The sequence below is a fragment of the Rhinoderma darwinii genome (assembly GCF_050947455.1).
Source record: "Rhinoderma darwinii isolate aRhiDar2 chromosome 2 unlocalized genomic scaffold, aRhiDar2.hap1 SUPER_2_unloc_56, whole genome shotgun sequence".
Taxonomy (NCBI): domain Eukaryota; kingdom Metazoa; phylum Chordata; class Amphibia; order Anura; family Rhinodermatidae; genus Rhinoderma; species Rhinoderma darwinii.
Genome location: NW_027461725.1, coordinates 795,210 through 815,975, shown reverse-complemented (window position 1 = coordinate 815,975; position 20,766 = coordinate 795,210). Strand labels below are relative to the sequence as shown.

The following is a 20,766-nucleotide window of genomic DNA, read 5'->3' as shown; positions in this document are numbered from 1 at the left end:
AGCAAATCCTGTCTTGCTTCCTCTCCGGCCTTTATTCACCTCCCGCTTAGTAGCTGTGAGTGTGTGTGAGCCTGCAGGGCCCCATGGAATTGCCTAGGAGTAGGCTGAATCGCTGCAAGGGTGAACAGCAGTATTGGGCAGGCTCGGTCAACGCGCGGCCCGTTCGGGTTATCGCTTCTCGGCCTTCTGGCTGAGATCAAGTGTAGTTCTGATTACTTGTAGTCAGTGCTGCCTGGTCTTGGTTAGGAGGTGCTCAGGTACCCTCTCTCTCGGCCTCGGGGGATCGTCCAGGTTCGCCTGGACTTCACCCCCGTGCTGCTATTTGGGAGAGAGGCTTAGTCCTGAGCAACGGGTTGCGATCCACATACCCCCGTGTAGGTTTCGGCCGAAAAGGGGAGTTGCGCCTAACGTTGCGCCTACTACGGAGTAGCGTAACAATACCATACTCACCATGGACGAGGATCCATGTGAGATACCGGCTTATGCCCGGATTAAAAACACGATTCGTGTAGTTCTATCGGAGGAGAAGGCGACGACCTGCGGCTTAAAATTTGTGGTGGAGACCGTACTTGTTGGTATCTTCAACATCCAGAAGCGAGAAATTTTGGCGGTGCAGGATTACCCAAGAAGGAGGACATACGATGTTACTTTCATACAGAATGGAGTATTCCGAGATCTGCTGGCGGCTTATACGGTAAAAAATGACCCGAGACTGGACGGTGTTGATTTTTATGAGCACGTTATGGACATCACTAAAATGATAGTTATAAAGATGTACTGCCCTTTTGCCGACTTAAAAGAAGTGATGTCCTTTTTATTCCCTTATTTTAAAACTGTGAAATGTATTGGCAAAGTCATGAATGAGGTTGGTGTATGGACCTCAAAGTGGAGATTCAATGTAACATGTTATAAAGATGCCAATTTTACAGGAGGGATAATGTTGCCGCCAGCACGTTTTAAAATAGGTGATATGGCCGGAGACTTTTATTTTTCAGGGATGCCTCCATTCTGTAGGAAGTGCCAAAAGTACGGTCACACCAAGGAGTCTTGCGACAGCACCTGTAGGAACTGCGGCAGCTCTGAGCACGAGACCAAAACTTGCCCTCTGGGGAAAAGGTGCCGTTTTTGCAGCCGAGTTGGTCACCTCTATGCTACTTGTCCCCACAGATCTAAAGAGTTGGAACAACCCGAGGACCGGCCAAGGCGTCCCGAGCGGCCCGCAGGCCAGATCACCCCTGTACAAGGAGAGGAACCCCAAGGAGGCGAGCAAGACGATATGGATACCTCCAGCAGACCCCCCCAAACAGGTGACCCTAAAGAGCAGAGGCGACAAAAACGCAGAGCCAGTGATCAGCGGACGAAAGAGCCCCCCCAGGAGACTGGGGCACAGGGTAGTTCGGATGAAGCTGATCCTACTGGCCTGCAAGAGATGCTGGGTCAGCCTGTACCTGAGGCAGAGGTCCCGGGCGGAGCGGCAGCGCTCACTAAGAGACGTAGGGCGTACTCGGAGGTGGCAGCGGGGGTGCCGATGGGAGTACCTGCCAGGTTGAAGGCAGGGAAACCAGTTGACGTGCCCCCGGAAGCGACAGCTAAAGGTCCCCCCCCTTCTAGACAGTTGGGGGATATAGGGACAGCTGCCTCCGAGGTAAGCGTGGTCCCTGAGACGTCCGGAAGCGCGATTCCTGCCCCTATAGAAGGGGAGGGCGCTGCCAAAGATTGCCAAATCTTACCCGTTGAGTCCGTCTGGGACCCATTTTCAAGAAGTGCCTTAGGTGAGGGGGGTCAGCTGAGTGACGGGACTTCCTCTCAAACCTCATCGATGCGCACATTTGACTCGAGGAAAGATGATGATGAGAGCTCGAGTGGGGTGTCTGGCGACGCGGAGGACTGCTGAGGCCTCCTCGGGTAAGATAAAAATAGACTGTCTCTCTCCCTTTTCCTCATGGCTGAGTTATGTGGTCTTTCCTTTAATGTAAGAAGCGTGCACTCACAGACAAGAAGAGCTGCCCTTTTTAACTACCTTTCTGTTTTTACCGCCTCAGTGTTTTTCCTACAGGAATGCTGCATACCTCACCGCATGAATTATAAAAAATATGAGGAAGACTGGAGACTCGGACCTTCAGTGTGGTCCGGGTCCAATGAATCCAAAGCCGCAGGTGTCGCCATTTTATTCAAAGGGAACGTTTTAATTGATCGTTTTTATGAAATTTTACCAGGCAGAATTTTAATGGTCAAAGCTTTTATAAACGGTGTTAGATGGCAGTTTTTAAACTTTTATGGTTCTACAGACAAGAAGGAAAGAGCAAAAATGCTAGAAATTTTACCCCTTTTTATCAATGATTCAGAACCACTTATTTTAGCTGGTGATTTTAATTGTATTTTAAAGGGGGAACGCCGGTTCTCTAATTCAGTAAGTCGAAATTATGATAAAACCCCGTCTATTTTAAAAGATATTACAGTGGATTTTAAACTTACTGATGTTTTTAAAAAATGCAATAGGGATCTACCTGAAGAGGACGGCGTCACCTGGAGCAATGTAAACTGCAGCTCCAGGATTGATTTTATTTTTTGCTCTTATCAAATACTGCCTTTTAAATGTGATCTTAATTCTAACGTGTTTTCTGACCATAAACTTTTATATTTTAAAGTTAATTTGAACGATCAAAGGAGAACTCCGAAGAAAGCCTGGAAATTAAACGTATCCCTTTTAGAGGATCCGCAAATTTTATCCGATTTTATCACCTTTTATAAGGGCTGCAGACGGGTAAGACATCCCAATATGCTAATTGTTTCCTGGTGGGAAAAAATGAAAATAAAGATAAGAGATTTTTTTATTAAAGCTGGGATGAAGAAAGCAAAAGAAAAATTTGAATTTTATGCTAATTTAAATACCCGTCTGCAGACCCAATACAAGTTCAGAGAACAGGGTATGCATGTGGAGAAAGAGATCACCGAAATTAAAAAAGAAATCTCCCAGTGCCTGGAGCAGAGGGGAAAGGAGATAATCTTTCGCTCTAAGGTAAAACATCTTGAAGAAAATGAGACCTGCTCCAGGTACTTCTTCAAGAAAATAAATGATAAGCATACCCTGTTAAATGAGATAGATGGGGAAACAAATACCCAAAACATTTTAAAAAAGGTGCACGGTTTTTATGCGGATCTTTTTAATACAAAACATGTTGATGTTGATTTTATGAACGACTCATTGAAGGAGGTGGATGCTGTTTTAGATCCTGCTTCCCAAGTGTTTTTATTACAGGATATTACGGAACAGGAGATTTTAGAAACTACAAAGAGTTTTAAAACAGGTAAAGTCCCTGGCCCTGACGGTATACCTATAGAATTCTATGTTATATTTTATGGTATTTTAAAAGAGGATCTCCACCCCCTTTTTACCCAAGTTTTTAGAACAAAAGCCCTCCCGGGGTCCTGGAAGAAAGGCGAGGTGTCCCTGCTTTACAAAAAGGGGGACAAAACAGACATTAAAAATTGGAGGCCTATCACTTTGCTAAACTCTGACTACAAAGTAATGGCGAAGATATGTGCGAACAGATTAAAAGCAGTGATAGGCCAGATCATACACTCCAATCAGGTCTGTGGGATACCCGGGAGGAGTATATGGGATAATTTAAACCTTTTAAAAGATGTGATCAGTGACACGAAAGAGAGAGGAGGTAAAATGGCAATTTTATCTATAGATTTCGAGAAAGCCTTCGATAGAGTGTCACATTTTTATCTTTTTAAGGTTTTAGAAAAAATGGGTATACCGGAAGGTTTTTTACAGTCTCTGAAGGCCTTTTATGAAAATTGTACTAGCAAAATTTTAGTAAAGGGTTTTAAGACACAGGATGTCCTTTTAAATTCCGGAGTGAAGCAGGGGTGTCCCTTGTCCCCACTACTTTTTATTTGTGCGATCGAGCCTCTACTCTGCAGGTTAAGAAAGGATAAGCAGATAAGCGGAGTCCCCCTGCCGGGCGGGGGGGGACTAGAGGCTAAAGTGGTGGGGTACATGGACGATGTTGCGGTCCTTTGCAGGGACACCCTGTCATTACAGAAATCTTTTAAACAGATTTACCAATTCTGTTGCTCCTCCGGTTTTTTAGTCAATTTTAATAAAAGTAACATCTTAAATATCGGCAAAATGGTTTTAATGGACATTCCAGTCCCTGTGTCAGAGTCTGTACAAATTTTAGGAGTCTCCTTCAATGAGTCAAATAATGGTTTTACCAGTTGGGACTTGGTGGCACAAAAAGTCAATCAGAAAATTTGCATGTGGAACATGAGAAAGCTAACAATGGAGGGAAAGGTTTTAATTACAAAAATGGTGATTTTACCTATTTTATTATATTTAAGTATGGTATTCCCTCCCCCTGAGATTTTATTGAAAAAAATAATTAAAGCATGTTTCACATTTTTATGGAACTCCAGGATGGAAAAGCTCAGGAGAGAGAAGGTAATATTACCCAAACCAATGGGGGGGAAAGATTTCCCCGATATAAAAGCATTCCTTTTAATAAAATTTTTTACTTTATGTCTTAATGCAGTTTTTAAGGAACATTACTGGTCATATTTTATACGTTTTAACACAGGTTATTTTATGAGGAGGAACGGTTGGTTCTCCACGGTTTTAAGCTCCCCGTATGCTTTTAACCTTTCTGGCCAGTATAAGATTTTAGAAAAAATTGTAAACCTTTTTAACTTAAAAGACAAAAATATTAACGAAGTAAAAAATAGTAAAGGAATTTTAAAAAAGATAAAAGAAAATGTTTTAGTAGCTCCCATCAGTAATTTTAATGAACAAAAATGTAAAGAAATATGGAAGATGGTGAGCGCTAAATATCTTTTTAACCCACAGAAAGATCTGGCCTGGAGCTGTGCCCACGAGTGTCTTCCATGCCGGGCATTCCAGCATCGAAGGGGACTGACCAACTCGGCTGCGTGTCCAAGGGGAGGATGTAGAGATGACGAGACAGTCTACCACCTATTCTGGGAATGTTTTTACGCGAAATTGATATGGACAAGAATCCTCCCCTTGGTACAGAAGATTACAGGACTTCGGAGATACACAAGTGATGGCGTTTTATATGGATGCCTGGAATGCCCAACACAGACTCGAAAAATGATGGCATGGAAGATCACCAACTGCGTAAAAGCAGCTCTGTGGGCGGCCAGAAACATTTTATTATTTAAGCGTGAAGTTTTAGCTGTGGAAGATGTTTTAGCCATTTGTCTTAATGAAATGTACAAATATTTTCTTTTAGATAAAAAACTCTCTCCTGTTTTATGTAGAAAATGGTTTTTAAGTGAATGGAGTTCCATAATATGATGCCACCAAGTGCCCTTTTATAAATTGTTTTTATTTGACAATTTGTATTTATCTGTATTAAAAAACCATGATTGTAAATTTATGTAAATTTTTGTTGAAATGTATTGATTTATTGTAAATTTGTTCAAAATTTTAAATAAACGGTTACCTCCTTTGTTGGGGTAGTCAACTCAAAAATCTGTTCTTATCAGTTTAATATCTGATACGTCCCCTATCTGGGGACCATATATTAAATGGATTTTTAGAACAGGGAGATGGAAATAGAGCTTGCTCTGTCCACTCCACGCATTGACCTGGTATTGCAGTATTTCCAGGACCGGTGCACCCTTTCCTTATGTGTTTACTAAAATCAGATTCCAAAAGTGCTTTTTGTGTTTGCCATTGTTTTTGTCTTTCGGATGGGATCTCCCCTTTTAATCCCATTATTTCAACACCTGTTGGACAATGCATTTGTACAGTCATGTGTGATAATGAGCTAATTTATTAAATGCAATTAATTAATACATTGCCACCTCTTGTTTTGTGTCGTCTGTGTTTCTGTGTTTCCGGCATTTCACATTGGAACAGCTCATTCACCTTCCTTGTCTTCTCTCCGCCCTCCCTCCTAGGTAGGTTAAAGAGCTGCACCTGAGCCAGCCACTGATTGATGCAGCACCATAGTCAAATAGTGGAGTGGAGTAGGGGAACAGCAAACAGCCATTAAAGCAGCCAGCCCGCCCGCCCGCCCGCCCGTCACAATGGACCTACCTGTGTACACTAGATGGATGTGATGGAATGTACTGTGGTCCCTACATTTCAAGAAGAAGTAAGAATTGCAGTTGCAACAAACCCTTGCTTGCCTACAAAGAGAGCAGCAATTTGGATTTGTTACTATGTTACCTGGAAGAATAACAAACTGTGCAAGGATGGAGGTTGTAGGAGCAAGGAGAACAAGTTGTCTGTAAAGTTGGTGGATGCCTATTTTCCATTTTGCAGTCCCTTGTCTCCCTCTTGTGGCCTCCTGGAGGCAACTAGCTGTGCAAAAAAAAGACAGCCTGGGGGCCGGCTGTTGCAGTGTTGCCCTCTCAGGCAACACTGAGTGACTGACTGAGCCGCACCGTCTTATATAAAGTTCAGACGGAACTTTGCACGTGTCATAGTGGAGACCTCAGGAGCCAGAGCCAGCTTTCTGACATCATAATGGAGCCTCAGAGATAAAAGCCTGGGCCCAGGCAGTGTTGGTCAGTGCTGCTCAGCAGGCAGCACTGGACTGGATTAAAGCTGATACAAGGTGTGAAAGGAGAAGGGGTGGCAGTGGGCAGTGGGCTGCTGCTGCTGCTGCCAGTGTTTGCACGGCAGGAGGGCATTTGGGCGTTGCCAGGAAGGCGTTTTTATGTCGATTCCTCCTCTTTCAGCACTGCATTGTGGTGCAAGCAAAAGAAGCAAATCCTGTCTTGCTTCCTCTCCGGCCTTTATTCACCTCCCGCTTAGTAGCTGTGAGTGTGTGTGAGCCTGCAGGGCCCCATGGAATTGCCTAGGAGTAGGCTGAATCGCTGCAAGGGGTGAACAGCAGTTTTGGGCAGGCTCGGTCAACGCGCGGCCCATTCGGGTTATCGCTTCTCGGCCTTTTGGCTCAGATCAGGTTCATTGCCTGGTCTGGGCCGGGGGGTTCGGCCTTTTCGTGGAGTCCTATCCGACGTTTTTGGGAGCGATCACCGTGCCGTTGGGCATTCCTTTTCAAGATGGCAGCTGTGCGTAACACTATCCGTTTTGTGGTGAATGAGCAGAGGAGAGAAGAAGTTGATACTGGACATATCATTGAGAACATCCTTCTGGACCTGGCTGGAGTTAAGTTGGTAGAGGTATTCTGTATCCAAGCTTTCAGCAATATTGCTACATATGATGTATCCTTTTTTGAGGCCGCCTACTGTTTAAATGTATTTCAGTTGCTCAAGGAGAAACACATGCATGAGGCTTTAACATCTATTGAAGTGCAACCTCTTTTTTCAGCAGTGGAGAAATGTATTACCATCCACATGTATAACCCATTTCTGGATAGAAGGCTGGTCAGGGCCTTCTTAGCTCACTACTGTACCCATGTTAGAGGAGGTGTGGAGCAGAAGAACCTATGGGGAATTTTCAATGGTGATATTAAGTACTGGGTCAGGCTGAAACCTGACTCCAGCTGTATTGGAGGAGTGATGAATCCTCCTGCAAATTTTTCAATTGGTGGTAATAAGGGATATCTTTATTACCAAGATATGCCATGTTTTTGCAGATCATGTTTTTCCTACGGGCATACCAAAGATGCATGCAAAGGCAAAGTATGCAGGAATTGCAAAGAAACAGGACATGAGGCTAGTGCATGTATTTCCCCATCCAGGTGTGACATTTGTGGTTTGCCGGGTCATACTTGTAGGAAATGTCCAAAGGTGTTTCCCTTTTTAGGGCAAGAGAGAAGAACATGGGGCAGACAGGTGAGAACAACAAGTTCCCTTGCTGCCACTTCTGATGCAATTTCAGAGCCAGCTGGCAGTGTTTCTGTGCCTGCTTCTCAGGACCCTGGGAAAGCTGGATTAGGAGAGGTTCTAACCTCACATACTAACAGCATGGAGTTGGGTGTGGTCCCTCCTGCAGAGCAAAGTGTTGATGAAACACCTGGGGTTATGCCTATGGAAGGTGAAGACACAGCGCCACCTATTGGGTGTGCTTCCCCTGATGATGGTGCAAGTATGCAAATTTTGTCTTTTTCTAGCCCAGAGTCAAAAATGGAAGACTCAGCTAAAGTGGAGTGGTCAATATCGGAGGAGGACGAGAAGGAGGCCAGGATGCCTAGTGCCACTAGTGCTGAAATTTTTCATAAAGTGGTCTCAAAAAGGGGGAAGTCTGGAAAGGCGGTGAAGAGACTGAAGATAGGCTTATTGGAAGATTCTGCTCATGCAAATCCCTTCTCATTGCTGGACAGCGACTCTAGTTCTAGCCCTAAGTCATCTGAGGTGGCCTCAGAAGTACCCAGCTCTCCTGGGGAAGGTTTCCTCAGTGAAGTCAATGTGGCAAATCTGGAAAGAGCTATGTATTTCCCTGGGACGTGATATGTTCTGGTTATCTCATGGCTTTCCTTTGCACTAACCATACTATGCCCGCATGTCTTTGAGATTAAAGATTGTCTCTCAAAATGTACGGGTGTTCTCCTCTGCTCACAAGCGTGCTGCAGTCCTGGACTTTTTGGCCTCTAAGGGCAGTGACATTGTTTGTGTACAAGAATGTGGTTTGTCAAAAAATCCTAGTAAAGAAGAATGGAAGTTTGGGGAAGCAATTTGGTCCTTTTCTTCCACAAATAGGAACGATGGAATTGGTATTCTCTTTAAAAATAATGAGTTTGTCATCAAACAGACTCAAATCATTCAGGAAGGAAGATGTGTCTGCGTGTTACTATCCTACAAGGGGTGGCAGTTTAGGCTTATCAATATCTATGGCCATGCTGTGAAATCTGATAGGTTGGCACTTTTTGATACTTTAAAATTTTTTCTACACGGTAAAGTTCCTGTAATTATTGTTGGTGACATTAACTGTATCCTGGAGAAGCAGGCCCGAGCTGGATCCACAGAGTCTAATGTGGACGCTACCGGAGTTTTGTGGAATAAAATTTTGCAGGACTTTGCTTTGCAGGACGCTGTCACCAGGAAACCAGGTCCATTTACCTATCATGCCGATGACGGAAGAACGGATTCTCGTCTGGACTTTTTCTTTTTTTCTACCTCTGCAATGGAATGTGTAGATTATGCGCAGGAGAGAGTGTGTTTTTCAGATCACGAGTGTTTGTTGGGGGTTTTTGTTATAAATAATTTCTTTTATGGTAGAGGGGTATGGAAGATGAATGTTAGTTTTCTGAGTGATAAAAGGGAAAAAACTAGGTTTGGGAAAAAATATGGGTTTTGGGTTAGGAAGAAAAGTTCTTTCTCTAATGTGTGTGAATGGTGGGTATGGGTGAAAAAAAAGATTGGTGGGTTTTTTAGACAGATAGGGTATAGAAGAGCGAGAAGGAAAAGATTAGAATATTCACGCTTTAATATGCGGATGACGTTCCTTCAACAATGTAAAAATTTGGGTATGGATGTAAGACACGATTTGGAAAAAACAAAAAAAGATATTAAGGAGTGGTTCCGAGAGAAAGGGAAAGAAATTATATTTAGGTCTAAGGTGGAGGTTAGAGATAATCACGAGAAGTGCACTAGATTTTTCTTTAAAAAAATGTGTGGTGGAAAAAGTGGAATGAATGTATTATTGGATAAGGATGATAAAGAGGTGTTCGGTAAGGATGTGATTGATGTGGTGTCTGATTTTTATAAAAAACTGTATGATGTGAAGAAATGTGATTTGGGCGATGATGAGGAGTTTTTGGATATTGTGTGTAATTTTGTTCCTGAAAGTGAATGTGCGTTTTTGCTTGGTGAGATTATGGATGGTGAAGTAAAGGATGTGGTGGGAAGTATGGCTAAAAATAAGTCTCCAGGGATCGATGGAATACCAGCTGATTTCTATGGGAAATATTGGGATATAATTGGGAAGGATGTTATAGAAGTTATGAGAGTGTTGTTTTCTGGGACTAATATGTGTGATGTGATGAAGAAGGGTATGGTAGTTTTGTTGCATAAAAAAGGAGATAAGAGACGGTTAGAAAACTGGCGACCAATTACTTTGCTTAATACGGATTATAAAATTTTTGCCAAGCTGATTGTGAACCGTATGAGAGATGTGATTGGGTGTGTGATTGATGAGGATCAGGTATGTGCGGTACCGAAAAGGAAATTGCATGAAAACGTGGCGTTGGTGCGGGACATGCTTGAGGATTGTAAGGGTCGGAATAAGAAGGTGATTGTGTGTGCGTTAGATTTTGAGAAAGCGTTTGATCGTGTGGCGCATGTGTTTTTGTTCAAAGTGTTAGAGAGAATGGGTTTTCCGGTTCAGTTTGTGAGTTTGTTGAAGAATTTATACGCGAATGCAAAGAGCTGTGTGCAGGTGAATGGGTTTTTTTCAGAATCGTTTAATATTATGTCTGGTGTGCGACAGGGTTGTCCGTTGTCTCCCATCCTATTTATTTGTGCGATTGAACCATTGTTGCAAATGATTAGAAATGATAAGGTTGTGAAAGGTTTGGTGGTGCCCGGGTGTGATGGAAAACGTGTGAAAGCTTTGGGATATATGGATGATATTTGCGTATTGTGTGATTCAGTGTATGATATGTCCAGAGTGAAGTTGATCGTAAATATGTTTTGTATTGCGTCTGCTTTTAAAATAAATTGGGGTAAGAGCAAATTTAAAATTTTTTTCAGTAATGAGCGGGTGAGTGATTCTGATATGGAACAGGTGAATGGTGTGAAAATTTTGGGTATTGTGTTTGATGATGAGCTGAAAGGGAGAGAAAGTTGGGATGAGTTAGGTGGTAGGATTGTGAGAAAGTTGGAAATGTGGAGAATGAGGGATCTTTCTTTTTCGGGGAAGGTTTTAATTGTCAAAAGTATTATTCTTCCTATGATTTTATATGTTGCTCTGGTTTTTCCTCCTGCTGTAGCTATGTTAAAAAAAGTGAATAGAGTTTTGTTCCTTTTTTTATGGGGGAGCGGGATTGAGAAGGCAAAGAGAGAAATTCTAATGAAAAGCAGACGTAATGGAGGCTTGGATTTCCCAAATTTGGAGATTTTCATCGGAATTAATTGTGTACGTTTTTTTGTAGAGCTTTTATTTAAAGAATCCAAGGCTTCCAGAATGTCGAAATATTTAGCTGGAACGGTGATTCAGCGTCTAAGGTGGGAAAAACGTAATTTATGTAAACCAATTGCTTTTCAGTGCACAGGGTGGTATTTGTATGTTGAAAAATTTATTAAAAAGTTCCAGCTAGAGGATGTAAGAATGGAGAGATTTTTGAGTGAAAAGAATGTTGTGAGAAGTATGTGTATGAATAATGTGATGTGTTCTGTAAATGGTTTGAATTCGATGGAGTCTAGGTCTGTGTGGAAGAAGATTGTTACGTATGATGTGTCAAATAAGCAGAAAGATTTGTTATGGATGTCGGTACATGGAGTGTTGCCTGTAAGGAGTGTTCAGAAAAGAAGAGGTTTGGTTGCATCTGAAAGGTGTCCGAGAGAAGGTTGTGGGGATGATGAGGATGTGAGTCATGTGTTTTGGTCGTGTAAGCATGCAAAGGATGTTTGGAAAAAGTTGAGTGGGTTGTGCGAAGAATTGACTGGTTTGAAGAGTTTGACGTATGAAATTGTCTTGTTTGGTTTGTGTAGTTTGGGTAGTGAAAAGGATAGAGTGTTGTGGATTTTTTTGACTTGTGTGAAAGAGGTATTGTAGAATACGAGGAATTTGAATGTGTATAAAAGAGAAGTATTTGAGATGGAGGATGTGGTTAGTATGGTATTGGCTAAATTGTATTTTTATTATAAATGGGATCTAGAAAAAGGTATGGATGCGGAAGGGATATGGCGAATGTTAAAATGGCGGTATTTAGTTTGAGGAATTTTGTTTGACTTATCTTGTATTTGATGGAAAAATAAAATAATGAACCAGAGTGATGAGATTTTTTGAAAAATAGAGAGGTGGTTTGAACAACTACAGTTCTCGGTTTTATTCAAAAAAACCTGAATGGTTTAATAAAAAAAAAAAAAAAAAAAAAAAAAAAAAATCTGTTCTTATCAGTTTAATATCTGATACGTCCCCTATCTGGAGACCATATATTAAATGGATTTTTAGAACAGGGAGATGGAAATAGAGCTTGCTCTGTCCACTCCACGCATTGACCTGGTATTGCAGTATTTCCAGGACCGGTGCACCCTTTCCTTATGTGTTTACTAAAATCAGATTCCAAAAGTGCTTTTTGTGTTTGCCATTGTTTTTGTCTTTCGGATGGGATCTCCCCTTTTAATCCCATTATTTCAACACCTGTTGGACAATGCATTTGTACAGTCATGTGTGATAATGAGCTAATTTATTAAATGCAATTAATTAATACATTGCCACCTCTTGTTTTGTGTCGTCTGTGTTTCTGTGTTTCCGGCATTTCACATTGGAACAGCTCATTCACCTTCCTTGTCTTCTCTCCGCCCTCCCTCCTAGGTAGGTTAAAGAGCTGCACCTGAGCCAGCCACTGATTGATGCAGCACCATAGTCAAATAGTGGAGTGGAGTAGGGGAACAGCAAACAGCCATTAAAGCAGCCAGCCCGCCCGCCCGCCCGTCACAATGGACCTACCTGTGTACACTAGATGGATGTGATGGAATGTACTGTGGTCCCTACATTTCAAGAAGAAGTAAGAATTGCAGTTGCAACAAACCCTTGCTTGCCTACAAAGAGAGCAGCAATTTGGATTTGTTACTATGTTACCTGGAAGAATAACAAACTGTGCAAGGATGGAGGTTGTAGGAGCAAGGAGAACAAGTTGTCTGTAAAGTTGGTGGATGCCTATTTTCCATTTTGCAGTCCCTTGTCTCCCTCTTGTGGCCTCCTGGAGGCAACTAGCTGTGCAAAAAAAAGACAGCCTGGGGGCCGGCTGTTGCAGTGTTGCCCTCTCAGGCAACACTGAGTGACTGACTGAGCCGCACCGTCTTATATAAAGTTCAGACGGAACTTTGCACGTGTCATAGTGGAGACCTCAGGAGCCAGAGCCAGCTTTCTGACATCATAATGGGGCCTCAGAGATAAAAGCCTGGGCCCAGGCAGTGTTGGTCAGTGCTGCTCAGCAGGCAGCACTGGACTGGATTAAAGCTGATACAAGGTGTGAAAGGAGAAGGGGTGGCAGTGGGCATGCACTTACTGCTGCTGCTGCTGCTGCTGCCAGTGTTTGCACGGCAGGAGGGCATTTGGGCGTTGCCAGGAAGGCGTTTTTATGTCGATTCCTCCTCTTTCAGCACTGCATTGTGGTGCAAGCAAAAGAAGCAAATCCTGTCTTGCTTCCTCTCCGGCCTTTATTCACCTCCCGCTTAGTAGCTGTGAGTGTGTGTGAGCCTGCAGGGCCCCATGGAATTGCCTAGGAGTAGGCTGAATCGCTGCAAGGGGTGAACAGCAGTATTGGGTAGGCTCGGTCAACGCGCGGCCCGTTCGGGTTATCGCTTCTCGGCCTTCTGGCTGAGATCAAGTGTAGTGCTGGTTACTTGTAGTCAGTGCTGCCTGGTCTTAGTTGGGAGGTGCTCGGGTACCCTCTCTCTCGGCCTCGGGGGATCGTCCAGGTTCGCCTGGACTTCACCCCCGTGCTGCTATTTGGGAGAGAGGCTTAGTCCTGAGCAACGAGTTGCGATCCACATATCCCCCGTGTAGGCTTCGGCCGAAAAGGGGAAGCTGCGTAGACGTTGCGTCACCAACGGGTGGCGTAACTTTCCCGAAATCCCCTCACCATGGACGAAAGTCCTGGTGAGATACCGGCGTATGCCCGGATAAAAAATACAATCCGTGTTATTGTATCAGAAGAGAAGGCGACAACCTGCGGCCTGAAGTTCTTGGTGGAGACCGTGCTTGTTGGCATTTTCAACATTCAGAAGCGGGAGATATTGGCGGTGCAAGACTATCCAAGGAGAAGAACATATGACATAACGTTTGTACAGAATGGAGTGTTCCAAGATCTGCTGGCGGCATACATGGTAAAAAACGATCCGAGACTGGACGGTATTGAATTTTACGAACATGTGTTGGACATCACTAAGATGATTGTGATAAAAATGTACTGCCCGTTTGCTGATTTAAAAGATGTGATGTCCTTTTTATCCCCCTATTTCAAAAGTGTAAAATGTATTGGCAAAATAATGAACGAAGTTGGAGTTTGGACGTCAAAGTGGAGATTTTTAGTAACTTGTTATAGAGATGCCAATACAGCAGGGGGGATAATGTTGCCGCCAGCACGCTTTAAATTAGGTGATATGGCAGGAGATCTTTTTTATACAGGAATGCCTCCATTCTGTAGAAAATGTCAAAAGTACGGTCACACCAAAGAGTTCTGCGAAAGCACCTGTAGGAATTGTGGCAGCTCTGAGCACGAGGCCAAAACTTGCCCTCTGGGGAAAAGGTGTCGTTTTTGCAGCCGAGTTGGTCATCTATATGCTACTTGTCCCCACAGATCGGAACAACCCGAGGTCCGGCCGAGGCGTCCAGAGCAGCCAGCAGGCCAGATCGCCCCCGCACAAGGAGAGGAACCAGGAGGTGAAGAGGCAAATGACATGGACACCTCCAGCAGACCCCCCCAAACAGGTGACCCAAAGGAGCAAAGGCGGTTTAAGAGAAGAGCCAGTGATCAGCGGACGAAAAAGCCCCCTCAGGAAACGGAGGAGATGGGTAGTTCGGATGAAGCTGATCCGCCTGGGCCGCAGGAGGTGCTGGGTCAGCCTGTACCTGAGGCAGAGGACCCGGGCGGAGCGGCAGCAAGGACTAAAAGGCGTAGGGCGTACTCAGAGGTGGCAGCGGGGGTGCCGATGGGAGTACCTGCTAGAGCGAAAGCAGGGAAACCAGTTGACGCGCCCCCGGAAGCACCAGCTGAAGGTCTCCCCCCTTCTCGCCAGTTGGGGGAGACAAGCATAGCTACCTCTGAGGTGACAGAAGTCCCGGAAACGGCCGCGAGTGCGTTTCCTGCCCCTATCGTAGGGGAGGAGGCTGCCATACGAGATGCTCCAGAAACCTTGCCCGTGGAGTCCATATGGGACCCATTTTCGATCAGTGCCTTAGGTATGGCGGGGGGTCAGCTGTCTGACATGAGTTCCTCTCCAATCTCCTCAAGTTATACAGTCGGTTTGAAGTCGGAGGGCGATGAGAGTTCGAGTGAGGTCTCTGGTAACGCCGAGGACTGCTGAGGCCACCTCGGGTAAGATTACATAAGACTGTCTCTTTTCCCTTTTCCTCATGGCAGAGTTAGGTGGCATTTCCTTAAATGTTAGGAGCGTGCATTCCAAGACGAGAAGAGCTGCCCTGTTTGATTATCTTTCTATTTTTTCCGCCACCGTTTTTTTCCTACAGGAATGCTGTATCCCACATCGCACGAACTACAACAAATATAAGGAAGACTGGAGACTCGGACCTTCAGTGTGGTCCGGGTCTAACGATTCCAGAGCCGCAGGTGTCGCCATTTTATTTAAAGGGAACGTTTTAATTGACAGTTTTAATGAAATTTTACCAGGTAGAATTTTATTGGTCAAAGCTTTTATAGACGGTATTAGATGGCAGTTTTTAAATTTTTATGGGTCCTCGGACAAGAATGAAAGAGCTAGAATGCTAGAGATTTTACCCCTTTTTTTAAACGATTCAGAACCACTTGTTTTAGCGGGTGATTTTAATTGTATTTTAAAGGGGGAACGCCGGTTCTCTAACTCAGTAAGCAGGAATTATGACAAAACCTCCTCATTATTAAAAGATATAGTTACTGATTTTAAACTTACTGATGTTTTTAAGAAATGTAACAGCAATTTATCTGCAGAGGCCGGCGTCACCTGGAGCAATGTGAACTGTAGCTCCAGGATCGATTTTATATTCTGCTCTTATCAAGTACTGCCTTTTAAATGTGATCTTAATCCCAATGTTTTATCTGATCATAAATTATTGTATTTTAAAGTTAAAAATGATATTGGGAAAAATACTGTCAAAAAAGCCTGGAAAATGAACGTTTCCCTTTTAGATGATCCGCAAATTTTATCTGATTTTATTACCTTTTATAAGGGCTGCAGACGGGTAAGACATCCAAATATGTCCATAGTCTCATGGTGGGAGAAAATAAAAATAAAAATAAGAGACTTTTTCATAAAAATCGGAAGGAGAAAAGCAAAAGAAAAACAGGATTTTTTTGCTAATTTGAATACCCGGCTGCAGACCCAATACAAGTTCAGAGAACAGGGTATGCAGGTGGAGGAGGAGATTATGGAGATTAGGAAGGAGATCTCCCAGTGCCTGGAGCAGAGAGGTAAGGAAATTGTCTTTCGCTCAAAAATGAAACACCTCGAGGAAAATGAGACCTGCTCCAGGTACTTTTTTAAGAAAATTAACGATAAGCATACCCTGTTAGACAATGTTGATGGAGATACAAACACTGACAATATTTTAAAAAAGGTACACAGATTTTATGCGGATCTTTTTAATATAAAGCTTGTTAATGTTGATTTGATGAACGACTCATTGAAGGAGGTTGACGCTGTTTTAAATCCTGTCTCCAAAGATTTTTTATTACAGGATATTACGGAACAGGAGATTGTAGATACCATCAAGAGTTTTAAAACAGGTAAAGTCCCTGGCCCTGATGGTATACCCATAGAGTTTTATGTCACATTTTATGGAGTTTTAAAAGAGGATCTCTATTCCCTTTTTACTCAAGTTTTTAGAACAAAAGCCCTCCCGGGGTCCTGGAAGAAAGGTGAGGTGTCCCTGCTTTATAAAAAGGGGGACAAAACAGATATTAAAAACTGGAGGCCTATCACCTTACTAAACGCAGACTATAAAATAATGGCCAAGATTTGCGCGAATAGACTAAAGGCTGTTATAGAGAAAATCGTCCACTCCAACCAAGTCTGTGCGATACCTGGGAGGAGCATATGGGACAATTTAAACCTTTTAAAAGATGCTATTGGTGATACGAAGGAGAGAAAAGGCAGATTGGCGGTTTTATCCATAGATTTCGAGAAAGCCTTTGATAGAGTATCACATTTTTATCTTTTTAAGGTTTTAGAAAAGATGGGTATACCAGAAGGTTTTTTACAGTCTCTGAAGGCCTTTTATGAAAATTGTACGAGCAAGATTTTAGTAAAGGGTTTTAAGACACAGGATGTCCTTTTAAACTCCGGAGTGAAGCAGGGGTGTCCCTTGTCCCCACTACTTTTTATATGTGCGATCGAGCCTCTACTCTGCAGATTGAGGAATGACAGGCAGATATGTGGAGTCCCCCTGCCGGGCGGGGGGGGACTAGAGGCAAAAGTGGTGGGGTACATGGATGATGTCGCGGTCCTGTGCAGGGACGCCCCGTCACTGCAAAAAGCATTACAACAGATATACCAATTTTGCTGCTCCTCCGGTTTTAAAGTCAATTTTAATAAAAGTAATATTTTAAATATTGGCAATATGATTTTACAGGACATTCCAGTCCCTGTGTCGGAGTCTGTACAGATTTTAGGGGTCTCCTTCAATGAGTCAAACAATGGTTTTATCAGTTGGGACTTGGTGGCACAAAAAGTTAATAAGAAAATTTGTTTATGGAATCTTAGAAAACTGACAATGGAGGGAAAAATTTTAATCACAAAAATGGTGATTTTACCAATTTTATTATATCTAAGTATGGTTTTCCCTCCCCCTGATATTTTATTAAAAAAGATTACCAAGGCATGTTTTACATTTTTATGGAATTCTAGGATGGAGAAGCTCAGGAGAGAAAAAGTGATGTTACCAAAGCTAATGGGTGGTAAAGATTTTCCAAATATAAAAGCATTTCTTTTAATCCATTTTTTTACACTGTGTCTTAATACTGTTTTTAAGGAACACTACTGGTCTTATTTTATCCGTTTTAACACTGGCTATTTTATGAGGAGGTACGGATGGTTCTCTACGGTTTTAAGCTCGCCATATGCTTTTAACCTGCCAGACCAGTATAAGATTTTAGAAAAAATAGTGAACCTTTTTAACCTAAAAGACAAAAGAATAGAAGATGTAAAAAATAGTAAATATGTTTTAAAGGAAATAAAAGAAAATGTTTTAATAGCCCCCATTAGCAATTTTAATGAAAACAAATGCAAAATTATCTGGAGCATGGTTAATGCTAAATTCATTTTTAATTCACAGAAGGATCTGGCCTGGAGCTGCGTCCACGAGTGTCTTCCATGCCGGGCATTCCAGCATCGAAGGGGACTGACCAACTCGGCTGCGTGTCCAAGGGGAGGATGCCGCGATGACGAGACAGTCTTACATCTCTTTTGGCAATGTTATTTTTCACAACTTATATGGACAAAAATCCTCCCCTTGATGAAGAAGATAACCGGAATAAAGAGAATTACAAGTGAAGGCGTTTTTTACGGATGTCTGGAGTGCCCAACAAGGACTCAGAAAATTATGGCATGGAAGATTACTAACTGCGTTAAAGCAGCTCTGTGGGCGGCCAGGAATATTCTTTTATTCAAACATGAAATTTTATCTGTGAATGATATTTTAGGAATTTGTTTTTATGAAATGCACAAGTATTATCTTTTAGACAAAAAATTCTCTCCTGTTTTAAGTAGAAAATGGTTTTTTAGCGAATGGAATTCTATAATATGATGCCACCAAGTGCCCTTTTATAAATTGTATGATTTTAATCTGACAATTTGTATTTATTTTTTAACCATTGTTGTAAAATTTGAATCCCTGTAAAAATGTTGAAAAATTTTAATTTATTGTAAAACCTGAAAAATTTTAAATAAACGGTTACCCCCAAAGTTGGGGTAGTCAACTTAAAAAAAAATCTGTTCTTATCAGTTTAATATCTGATACGTCCCCTATCTGGGGACCATATATTAAATGGATTTTTAGAACAGGGAGATGGAAATAGAGCTTGCTCTGTCCACTCCACGCATTGACCTGGTATTGCAGTATTTCCAGGACCGGTGCACCCTTTCCTTATGTGTTTACTAAAATCAGATTCCAAAAGTGCTTTTTGTGTTTGCCATTGTTTTTGTCTTTCGGATGGGATCTCCCCTTTTAATCCCATTATTTCAACACCTGTTGGACAATGCATTTGTACAGTCATGTGTTAGGGATCTGCCAGGTACTTCATCTAGCTATACTCCTGGGATTAATCAATCCACACCTGAGGCCAGACCTGCTCGACTGACACCATCTCCCACCAACCAGGGTGGCAGGCTCAGGAGTGGGAGAGCCTATCGCGGCCTGGTCTCTCGGAGTTAGCTCCGCCCCCTGCCCTTTATTACCTGCCCTGTGCTCTCCCTCAGTGCTTGTAATTCTTTTGGATTCCTGGCCCCACTGCTGCTTGCTCCAGCCTGCTTCTGCCGTGCTTCTGCCTTGCTGCAGTTCTGCTTGACCTGCTCGCTTGCCCTGGCTTGCTTCTGTCTCCGTGCCTGCTCGGGTGTACTCACTTCGTCCTGGTCCTGACTGTTCGTTCGCCGCCCCGTTTCCTCGTGGCGTTCCGTGGCTACTGCCCCTTCCCTTGCGTGTTCCCTGTTTGTCTTCCTGTGCACTTAGCCAGCGTAGGGACCGCCGCCCAGTTGTACCTCGTCGCCTAGGGCGGGTCATTGCAAGTAGGCAGGGACAGGGCGGTGGGTAGATTAGGGCTCACTTTCCCTTCACCTCCTTCCTGCCATTACATAATTACAAGCCCTTACCTAGTCTACCATTTCTCCTACGCTGACGCTATCATGGACCCCCTTGAGAACCTGACCCAGCAGATGCAGGGCCTCTCCCTACAGGTCCAGGCCCTGGCCCAAAGGGTCAATCAGGGTGACGCTGCTTTAGTAGTACCCCTCACCTCACCTCTAGAACCCGACCTCAAGTTACCTGACCGGTTTTCAGGGGACCGTAAGACGTTTCTCTCCTTCCGGGAGAGTTGCAGACTGTATTTCCGCCTAAAGCCCCACTCCTCAGGTTCCGAGAACCAGCGGGTGGGTATCATCATATCCCGACTCCAGGAAGGGCCCCAAGAGTGGGCCTTCTCCTTGGCTCCTGACGCCCCTGAACTTTCCTCTGTTGATAGTTTTTTCTCTGCCCTCGGACTCATTTACGACGAGACTGACAGGACTGCTTTAGCCGAGAGTCAGCTGGTGACCTTACGTCAGGGTAGGAGACCGGTTGAGGAATACTGTTCTGATTTTAGGAAGTGGTGCGTAGCTTCTCAGTGGAACGATCCGGCCCTAAGGTGCCAGTTTAGGTTAGGATTATCTGACGCCCTGAAGGATCTGCTGGTTAGCTACCCCTCGCCTGACTCCCTTGACCAGGTTATGGCCCTAGCAGTACGACTTGATCGACGTCTCAGGGAACGTCAGCTAGAACGCTTCAGTGTGCTCCCCTCTGACTTTTCTGCGATTCCCCCCGAGGTCCCGTCTCCTCGCCCCTCCACGGAGGACTCGGAGGTACCTATGCAACTCGGGGCCTCCATGTCCCCTCGACAACGTAGGGAGTTTTGCAGAATGAATGGTCTCTGCTTCTACTGTGGGGACGACAAGCATCTACTGAACACCTGTCCCAGGCGCAAGAATAAGAAGCCGGAAAACTTCCGCGCCTAAGTGATCATCGGGGAGGTCACTTGGGCGCACAGGTATTTCCCGTTAATGTGAAACGCAATAACATTTTGCTTCCCTTTCAGGTCTCGTTTGCTGGCCGGTCTGCCACGGGCAGTGCTTTCGTGGATTCTGGCTCATCTGCTAATATCATGTCTGTGGAATTTGCTATGTCTCTAAAGATGCCTTGTATTGATTTACCTTATCCCATCCCTGTAGTAGGAATCGACTCAACCCCCC

The 20,766-nt window shown here is 43.6% G+C and overlaps 2 non-coding genes and 1 pseudogene across 2 annotated transcripts; all 3 read left to right on the top strand.

Moving 5' to 3' along the window:
• Window positions 1–5,470: 5,470 nt before the first annotated feature.
• Window positions 5,471–5,656, top strand: LOC142680953 (U2 spliceosomal RNA). Its single transcript, XR_012853344.1, has one exon. It is a non-coding gene; the product is annotated as a U2 spliceosomal RNA (small nuclear RNA).
• Window positions 5,657–11,953: 6,297 nt separating this feature from the next.
• On the top strand, window positions 11,954–12,146 carry LOC142681023 (U2 spliceosomal RNA). Its single transcript, XR_012853377.1, has one exon. It is a non-coding gene; the product is annotated as a U2 spliceosomal RNA (small nuclear RNA).
• Window positions 12,147–18,742: 6,596 nt separating this feature from the next.
• LOC142680994 (U2 spliceosomal RNA) lies at window positions 18,743–18,911 on the top strand (annotated as a pseudogene).
• The last annotated feature ends 1,855 nt before the right edge of the window (window positions 18,912–20,766 follow it).